The following is a 9,362-nucleotide window of genomic DNA, read 5'->3' as shown; positions in this document are numbered from 1 at the left end:
TGTGATTTAGTTAAACAGATAATTCAGAGATACAGTAGTTTTGTGGAATTTTACAGTTTTTCCCACTTTCCGAGATTCAGAAACAAATAAATGTCTTCGGAAAGAGCTTTATTATGTATTTGGTGTAGTCTGAAGTATGTCAAAAAGAAATATCAGGCTACTGTATCTTGGCTCAAGTGTTGAGTGTCTATGAGATCAATTAACATGCCATAGGAAGTGTGTGTGTGTGTGTGTGTGTGTGTGTGTGTGTGTGTGTGTGTGTGTGTGTGTGTGTCTGTGTGTGTGTGTGTGTGTGTGTGTGTGTGTGTGTGTGTGTGCGTCCTATACCTATACCCGTCCTCTAGAGAGAGAGTGGCGTCAGCGGAGGACCAAAATGTGAGACTCATTAGCCAATGAACAGCCAGGAATGGGTCTCGCGCTACGTTTGCAGGCTAAAATAAAGCTGATAATGTACAATTTGATTCAAGGGGGGGAAAATCCTTTCAGAGTACAACACAAACTGTCTATTTTGCTGCAACTCGACAGTGCTGCTTAATCCAGGACTTTACTTCCTGGAACTCTTGAGAGTAAAAAGAGCACTTGTGATGTCATCCGTGATGCAAAGTTGGCAAATTGTGCACTGTGCAAGCCAATAGTGCAGGCGAGGCACACGCAGCGAGCAAGCTGCAGGGCGGGCGAGACCGCGCAGCGGCCGGGCCTAGGAATCGAGCGTTTGTATCACGTGAGATTTCTAGTATGTATCTTTCCCTATGAGGTCTAGGTATCTTCAGTTTTTCCTGCTCTCAGATGTTGAAGGTCACATTGGCTCTGTCTGATTCCTGCTCTTTAGAGTTCTCTAAGCAAAGCCCACAGACTGACAAGTGTGAATCTGACCTTTACAGAGAATGCATTTGCTCTGCTCCACTTTCCGCCCAACAATGTTTCACGCTGAAATTAGCCTGTCGCTGACCAACAACAACTCTTCTCTTTGCGGACGGCCTGTGTTTTTAGGCAACTTGGAACTGAATCCTCGATAACACACTCACTCAAATGAGAGAGAAATAAGAATGAATGAGTCAAGTGTTGAAATTCCACGGAGGATCTCACTGCTCAAAATATCCGTCTTATTCCATCACCTGAAGCGCAGCATTTATGTTTTGGCATCTCCTAAAAAAATGCCTGTGGTTCTTCCCTTGAAATGCATATCTGGGGGGTGAATGTGATGACAACACGTTTGAAATTGTGTAGAGGGCATATTTATTCTGGATTCCTCGAGAGAACAAAACCAGAGGAAGGGTGGGAGGAGAGAGAGTCATTCAAAAAGGCCTTGGGTGTCGTAGATGACACACTTTGATAGGTGCGCTCCTGGACACGCCTTGTTAACACCGGGACAGATGCGGGCCAAGGGATATGTCAGCTTTATGTGTGTGTGTGTGTGTGTGTGTGTGTGTGTAAATGGATATACTGTACATATACATACGTGTGTGTGTGTGTGTGTGTGTGTGTGTGTGTGTGTGTAAATGGATATACATATGCATATGTGTGTGTGTGTGTGTGTGTGTGTGTGTGTGTGTGTGTGTGTATGTGTGTGTAAATGGATATACATATGCATATGTGTGTGTGTGTGTGTGTGTGTGTGTGTGTGTGTGTGTGTGTGTGTGTGTGTTCCTCCAGCAAAGCGATGAGAGGGAGGTTTAGGAGCCAAGCAGGCAGGACTTACGCAGCAAAATACAACATAACAACAAGCCATACAGGCCCGACTGGTTGGTGCAGCCTGCGATACGCCCCCAGGCCGACCCAACCCGACTATCTGTAAGCTTCTGCTCCAGGCGTCAGGTTTCAAAAGAGAGAGCCTCCAGCATAATGTCGCTAAGCCACGGCCCCGAAGGCCTTGAGTGGTGCGCGCATCTGCACACGTGACACGCACACGCGTGTGTGCACGCGCCCACACACACACACACACACACACACACACACACACACACACACACACACACACACACACACACACACACACACACACACACACACACACGATGATCAACCCAAGCCTACCTGCAGCTTTGAGCAAAAGGCAACTAAGAGGTATAGATTGCTGAAAGCGTCATACCTTGCTGGTGAGTGGATGAAAAGGTCAAAAGTTGGCAGAGGTTCAGAGGTGATCAAATACAGATTAGGCCACATGCTTGGAACTACTGCTTCCATTTGTAGCAGATGAAAGGGGGGAAAAGTCAAACATATTTGAGGTGTTTGATTTACCTGCTAAGATACTTGGAAATGTGTCCCATAAGTGGATACATCGCTGTTAAGTTAATGAAATCCAACTAATATAATTGGGTGACCGATTATGGCACGACGCACAATTGCTCAACTGTGCATGCCAGTAGAGTGGCCGAGAGCTCGAGTGCAAACAAATGAGGCACTTCATGAGCGATGAGGAGGGGGAGGAGCAGGACGATGACGACAATGAGGCACTGCATGAGCGATGAGGAGGGGGAGGAGCAGGACGATGACGACAATGAGGCACTGCATGAGCGATGAGGAGGGGGAGGAGCAGGACGATGACGACAATGAGGCACTGCATGAGCGATGAGGAGGGGGAGGAGCAGGACGATGACGACAATGAGGCACTGCATGAGCGATGAGGAGGGGGAGGAGCAGGACGATGACGACAATGAGGCACTGCATGAGCGATGAGGAGGGGGAGGAGCAGGACGATGACGACAATGACGAGGCACAGTAGGAATGAGCACTGCCAGTTCAGCAGGCGAGGCAGTGAGGGACGCGCTCTGTTTCTAGTAGGGATAAAGGACCATATTTCCCATATCGTTGTGCAGCGATCACACTATAGGGCAATTAACGCCCAACCTTGGCGCAGTTGGAGGCATGTCCAAGTCCTTTCCTATTTTGATGGCGATATTTCTCCCCTTTGTGCAGGGCTGAAATGGGCTGGGTTAAGTACTAGAATTATACATAGGCTGGTGTGGGCATAACATCAATACAACCAATCAGATTCTCCTCTCACATTCCCTTTTGTCATTTGTGCCATGAAATGATTACCAGCTGGAGAGACTGATCTGCTCTGATCTGGTGACATATCCCTTAATCTTTTTAAATTGTTCGAAATAATCCATTCATTCATGCCTGCATTCATTTCTTCATTCAGGTGAAAGCATGCCAGCCGATCATCTGGGGCGTTATCACACCACTCCTCAAGGATTTGTGTCACTCACTCCCATGCCATACAAGTTACAAGTTTGCCATGAACAACAGTTGATTGCTTCACTGAATATGTCTGCCGTGCAATGTACACACAGGAAGCCTTGTTTGTTTGTTTTTTATGGGGCAGTATTTTTTATTTTTTTTTAATTAGAGATGACTAAATGGGCAAAAATGGCTAATTAGTCATCAAAAATGCCTCAACACAGGTTCAGCACCATGGAGAGCTCCAGAGTGGAGCAGCACACAGGTGACCGGAGTTTGAATCACCCAGTGAACTCTGGAGCAGCACACAGGTGACCGGAGTTTGAATCACCCAGTGAACTCTGGAGCAGCACACAGGTGAGTGGAGTTTGAATCAGCTAGTGAAGTGAGAGAGAGGAGAGGCTGCATGCCAACTCTGAGTGAGACCTGACTAAATGGCCAGGCGCACACAAACAGCTATTCCACTAGTCATGTGAGAGAGAGACCTGTGTTCGAGGTCTCAGCACCACGGACAGCGCCCACTGCAGAAGGAATGATCGATCGTGTGTGTGTGTGTGTGTCTGTGTGTGTGTGTGTGTGTGTGTGTGTGTTTGAGAGAGAGAGAGAGAGAGAGGGGCGGCAAGGAAGCGAGATATTTTTGAAGTTTGTTTATTTATTTATTTATTTATTTATTTATTTATTTATTATGTGCTGCACGTCCTCGGTATGACCAGCAGATTTCCTCCAGGCAGTAGTGCATCCTGGATCACTATAAAATACAGTACATTACATTACGTCATTTGGCAGATGCTTTCATCCAAAGCGACTTACAATATAACATTTTGTCAACAATAGAGAAATCAACTATGCAACAGAATCTATGACAGCTACAACTTTTTTTTAAGAGAGAGAGATTTTGGTTCAAGATGGGCCCAGGTGGAGCCTGAAAAGGTGTGCTTTTAGTCTTTTTCCCGAAAGATGGGCAGTGATTCGGCCGTCCTGACCGAAGGGGGGAGAAATAATACTGCCCTGACCTTGAGTACACCAAGACTAGGGTCTGAGTTGATCTTATTAATGCAATTGTTTCCAGTCCACCATAAAATGTTTACACCTCCTTTTAAGACCAACACACCCATGAGCGCAGATGAGGGCACAAAGTTGGTTGCTATCTTGCCGGCAGGAGCGCACAGCCTGAACTTGGCAGGTGCGTGCAGGTTGGAAGGTAGCAATGACAGTCTGTCATTGTGTTTGCACAGGCGAACTCTGTCAAAGTTTCGAGTTCATGACTTGCAGTGTTGGGCAAGTTACTTTCAAAATGTAATATACTACATCTAGTTACTTTCATTTGAAAGTAATAAGTTACTTTACAATATTACTGTCTGTGTAGAGTAACTCGTTACTTATTACACTACTTTTTTTACTTGACAAAGTAACTGGTATACTGAAATCCTATTGGTATTAAGTTATATTACTGAGTTACTGCTAAAAGTAATATATTACATGCAATATGTTACTTTTCTAATGAGTTACCCCCCAACACTGATGACTTGTGACGTGTCTTGTAACGTTTTCTGAAAATGGCAGAGGCCATGGATGGGGATGGAAAGTTAAGTAATTTTAGCTATATAGAGCTTTTCATAGTCATTTTATAATGTCTGAGGAAAATGTTGATATTCCCAACGGTCTCAACTTTTTTGCCAGGCAAGCCGGCTGCCGACCTAAATATGGTTCTGTCTAAAGCTAGCTGACTGACTGACTCACAACCCTGAGGAAGTGTCCGATGATGTCACCACGGGAGGGGACATCATCCGAGATCAGAGCAAGTATCCGATGATGATGCCTGACATACACTAGGTTTTGCCTAGTCTTGTTCCACTGTCATTATGCCGTTGCATTTCCTGCCTTAACGTAGTTACCCGCTCGCTAGCTAGCGTTAGCTAAATTGTTAGCCTCGGTGGCTTCTAGCCAACTAGACATCCGACAGCCGACATCCATCCATGCTCACATTTGTGGGCAAGCAAGGACGCTGTAACACATGAGCACACTATGGCACTCATCTGTGTTTAACTTTGTTGTATGTTTGCTCCTTGCTTTGTTTAATTTGTGTCTCAATTGGCAGATAATCTGTTTAAAAAAAGTGTCTCTCTCTCCCTCTCTCTCTCTCTCTCTCTCTCTCTCTCTCTCTCTCTCTCTCCTCCATTCCTCCCTCCATGCAGTATGAGAGAAACACTGGAAACTGTTGTCCTATACCTGATAATGGATTTGGTGGCGGCCCCCCTGCAGGCATGCACCATTGGCAGATACTGAATACCACCGCGAGATCAATGGGAGGAGGAGGAGAGGAGGGAGCGATGGAGGGAGGGAAAGAATCTGAAGAAGGGATGACGGATAAAAAAATAGAAATCCCATGGCTTCTCCTGTTTGCGAGCGGGGAAAGGGTAAAGCCGCCGCCGTAATCTGTTGTCAAGACACAAGGCTGCTGTAATGTCTTCCATCAGCAAGTGGATTATGTGCAGGGGAATTGTCATTTACACTAGCTTCACTTGTATGTGTTGGCCGGCTTAAAAGTTAATAGCATTTAGCTTCACAATAGGCGAGCCACATCGAACCCAATCTGCAGCGTACCGATCTACAAGTGAGGTGCCATTGAAGTGCAGTTGTCCCACACCCCCGACAATAGACTGCTCCCACTGAGCTAATTAGCTGACGCCTGCCTATCTCCATGCCACACATGTCCATTGTTGCTGTCGCTACACGAATCTCTGTCCCGCTGTATCAGTACGGGCCATTGTCTGCTCAGGTTTTCTTCAATAATCCTATGTAACGCCTGCGTGTTTTGTCTTTGGCTCGCTAGATCTTAGTCCTGACGTGACATGACCAGACATGGCTTTAGACAGGAAAAGCCTTCAACGCAGACGATATTTGATTTCCACTAAATTCCTCTTTACTTCCTTTTGTCTCAGAGGATTTAAAGGCCTTAAGAGGTAAGCCTTTTTTTTATATCATGTTCACAACTTCAAGTTCTTGGCGAGGCATGCATGAAAAAACAAGTGCCAAAAAAAAAACCTCTCACCTTCAAGGAAAACGCAGAATTATGATCTAAAATAAGCACTGCTACATATCTTAAAGCCATTGTGTGAAAGATTGCTTCATCTTTTAAAAACACTCAAGAAAACCCTGCTTGATTTGAAAGAGCGAGCTATAAGGGTTTCTATCTGACTGAGAAAAGATGTAGGTCAGCCTATTAAAAATAGCGACAATTTGGAGGGCAACTCTGTTATTTTGAACATGTGGGTATAGACTACTTTGCGTCAGATGATTGGACGGGGAAGATTAGTCGTGACGTGAGATCTCCAAAACCCGGCAGTTGGGGTCGACCTCCCCAGTCGCATTCCAATGAGAGCCACCTCCACTGGAGGCTTGAGAGCAATCAGCCACTGCCTACCTTCCAGACACAGACGGGACAGAGAGAGAGAGAGAGAGAGAAACAGTCAAGTCTACCCCATAGATATTTTCCCAAACCACGTCGCCCTAGGGAAGGCAGGTGTGAGTTTCTGAGTTTCTCTGTACTTCTAGGAGCGGTTGAGAGGTGGGAGGGCGGGGTGGAGGAAGGGGGGTATTTTGACATATATGGACAATCCGATAGCATGAGTTATGCATTTGTTAGAGTGTGTGAAACCAACTGCCTTTACCCAGCTGCTGTGCTGCTGAGACTTGTGAGGGACAAGCCCCATAGATCATGGTGATGGCTGTTTTGTAGCCTGTAGTATGGGCTGGTTTCCCCCGTCCACACACTTCACACTTCATACTGGTCTTGTCTTTCAGCAGACAAACTGCTAGAGGAGCCACCTACCTGCTGATTACCTGCAGTCAAAACTCTAATGGTAGAGTCAACACAAATTGGTCTGTGTTGGTGTTTTGTTTTGTCATGTTTTTGGAGGCAAAACAAAAAAACAAAACAAAAAAAAGCCCCACCCCCCTCCCAATCTGGACTTTTAACTCATTCATTGCATTGTCACTGTAGTGATGAGTCAAAATGTAAAGTATCTATACTGTAATATCAGTTAGTGAGAAAGAGGCAGTTTACTTATAACTAGGGTATCAGCCACTTCTTGCACACTTTACCAGCATTTGGCTGGTGCTAATTTTGGTCCCTGATGTCCAATGTATACTGTCATAATAATGCAAGTCTAATGTTAGAAAATTGTGATGAAAATATTAGGCAGCTGTTCTTTCATTAGATAGATTGAGTGTGTGTGTGTGTGTGTGTGTGTGTGTGTGTGTGTGTGTGTGTGTGTGTGTGTGTCTGGGGGGGGGGGGGGGGGGGGGGGCAACTACACACAACCCTGTGCATCATGATGTCAGTCAATCCCGAAAATCAACAACGAGCTCCAGCCGGATGCACACCTGAAACAATCAAATGTGGCACGTTGATTGTTGTCTCTGCTGCATGCTCAGCGTACAGTCCAATTAGTGCAGCGTAGTGTTAGGAAGGTGCATGCAGCTCAGGTGAGGCGTCCACCAGCTCTAGCAGGGGTAGGCAGGGTAAACACAGGCGCAAGCAAAACACTAATGAGGGTTTCCGACTTCCATCATTAGAATTTGGAAACCCTCATTACTGTTTTGCTTGCACCTGTGTTTATACCCTGCCTTTTCGACACTAAATCAATGGCCCCCGTGAAAAGGGTCTATTCACTGTCCTGCCACACCCACAGCCTAATATACTCTAAAGGTGTATGAGGGAAATAAGTGCAGTGTTGAATAAGTAAAACTCCATTTCAGCACTGTGCTCCATTATTAATACAGAGCAGGCTGATGTTTGATTAAGTTACCAAAGTGTTCTTCCTGTGTGTGATTTTGATTAAGACTGGGCTGTGTCTCGCAGCAGGAGAAAATGGCGGCTCGCTCGCTCGCTCTGCGCGCCTGTCCTCTTTCTGTTGTAAGTTTTCTTTCCCCCGAAGATCATAAACTCTTTTATCTTTTCATTCATCTTTTGTCACCTGTCACCTCATCGACTTCACGAGTTTCCAGACATTTGTTTTGGACACCAAAGAGGGACTTATAGATAAACCCATAAACTGCTACACAACTGCTACAGTACTATCTAAACATGCTAGCACACATCTGTCGTCTGTGTGGATATGGCACGTTTCAAACCATTTGAAGTATGTGCGATGGCAGCATGAGAGCTCTCGATCGGTCTCCATTCTCTTTCAGTCTTCACTCTGGTATGCGTTTTAATTGTGAAGTGACAGCTTAATGGACAATCTTACATAACCAAACTGGTATAGCACGTTTTATGTCAGTCAGATTCAAACAAGGGATTGACCGGTGATGGCCTCATTGCGTGCCAGGTTCAGTGAACTGATGAAGCCATCTGTCAATATGATGTTCTCTAGGACTCACCGCGGCGTCTCAGTACCTTTCAGACGAGCCGCAGATTATCAAATCCTTTCATGATACATCGGCAAACAATTATGTCAATCGTTTGAGGACAAAACTGACACTAGAAGACAGTTCAGTTTGGGAGCAAACAGGAAGACCCGAGAGAGATCTCTACAGAGATAAATGCTAAACTATGTTTGTGTAAGAAACTTAGACAAACACATATACCACCCTGAGGGGAAACTGTATGCTTTATCTTACAGCTTATCTCCTTAGGGAGCAGGAAAATGAAATGTCAAATGTTGCTATCACCATCACAGCGGTGACCGTTGAATTGCATGATCAAAGTTGCAGGCTAGCTGACTAGAAAGTTGCCAGTTGTAATCCACGGATTGCCAGGGGAAATGAGCGCAAATTAATAACGCTCACCGATCCGTTAACGACAAACATTTAACCCTGCTCCAATGTGGCTGCTCTGTGGCCAACGGTTGGATACTGTGGGTGTGTGCATGCAACTGAATGACTAGGAAATATGCCATTACCGAAAAAAAAAAAATATATGCTTCGCAATTGTGAAATGCAAAAAAATAAGCTGTGACAGTTCTTATCTGAGCTTGTACCCCGAACAGTGAGCTCACTGATCTTTAGATGAGGGTTAGAGAGGCCGAGGCAAACAATTCTACGTGCATGTGTCTCATAATTGTTCTAATAAAGCAAGTGTTGGAAAGCCAGCGTGACCATGTCTCCCCTGTTAGCACCGGCTTCTCTTCAGCGGCGATGCCAAGGTCTCTCCACATTCAACAGCACATCTGTCG

This window comes from Poromitra crassiceps (assembly GCF_964638095.1).
Source record: "Poromitra crassiceps genome assembly, chromosome: 2".
NCBI classification, from domain to species: domain Eukaryota; kingdom Metazoa; phylum Chordata; class Actinopteri; order Beryciformes; family Melamphaidae; genus Poromitra; species Poromitra crassiceps.
Note: the sequence above shows the minus strand (reverse complement) of the source record.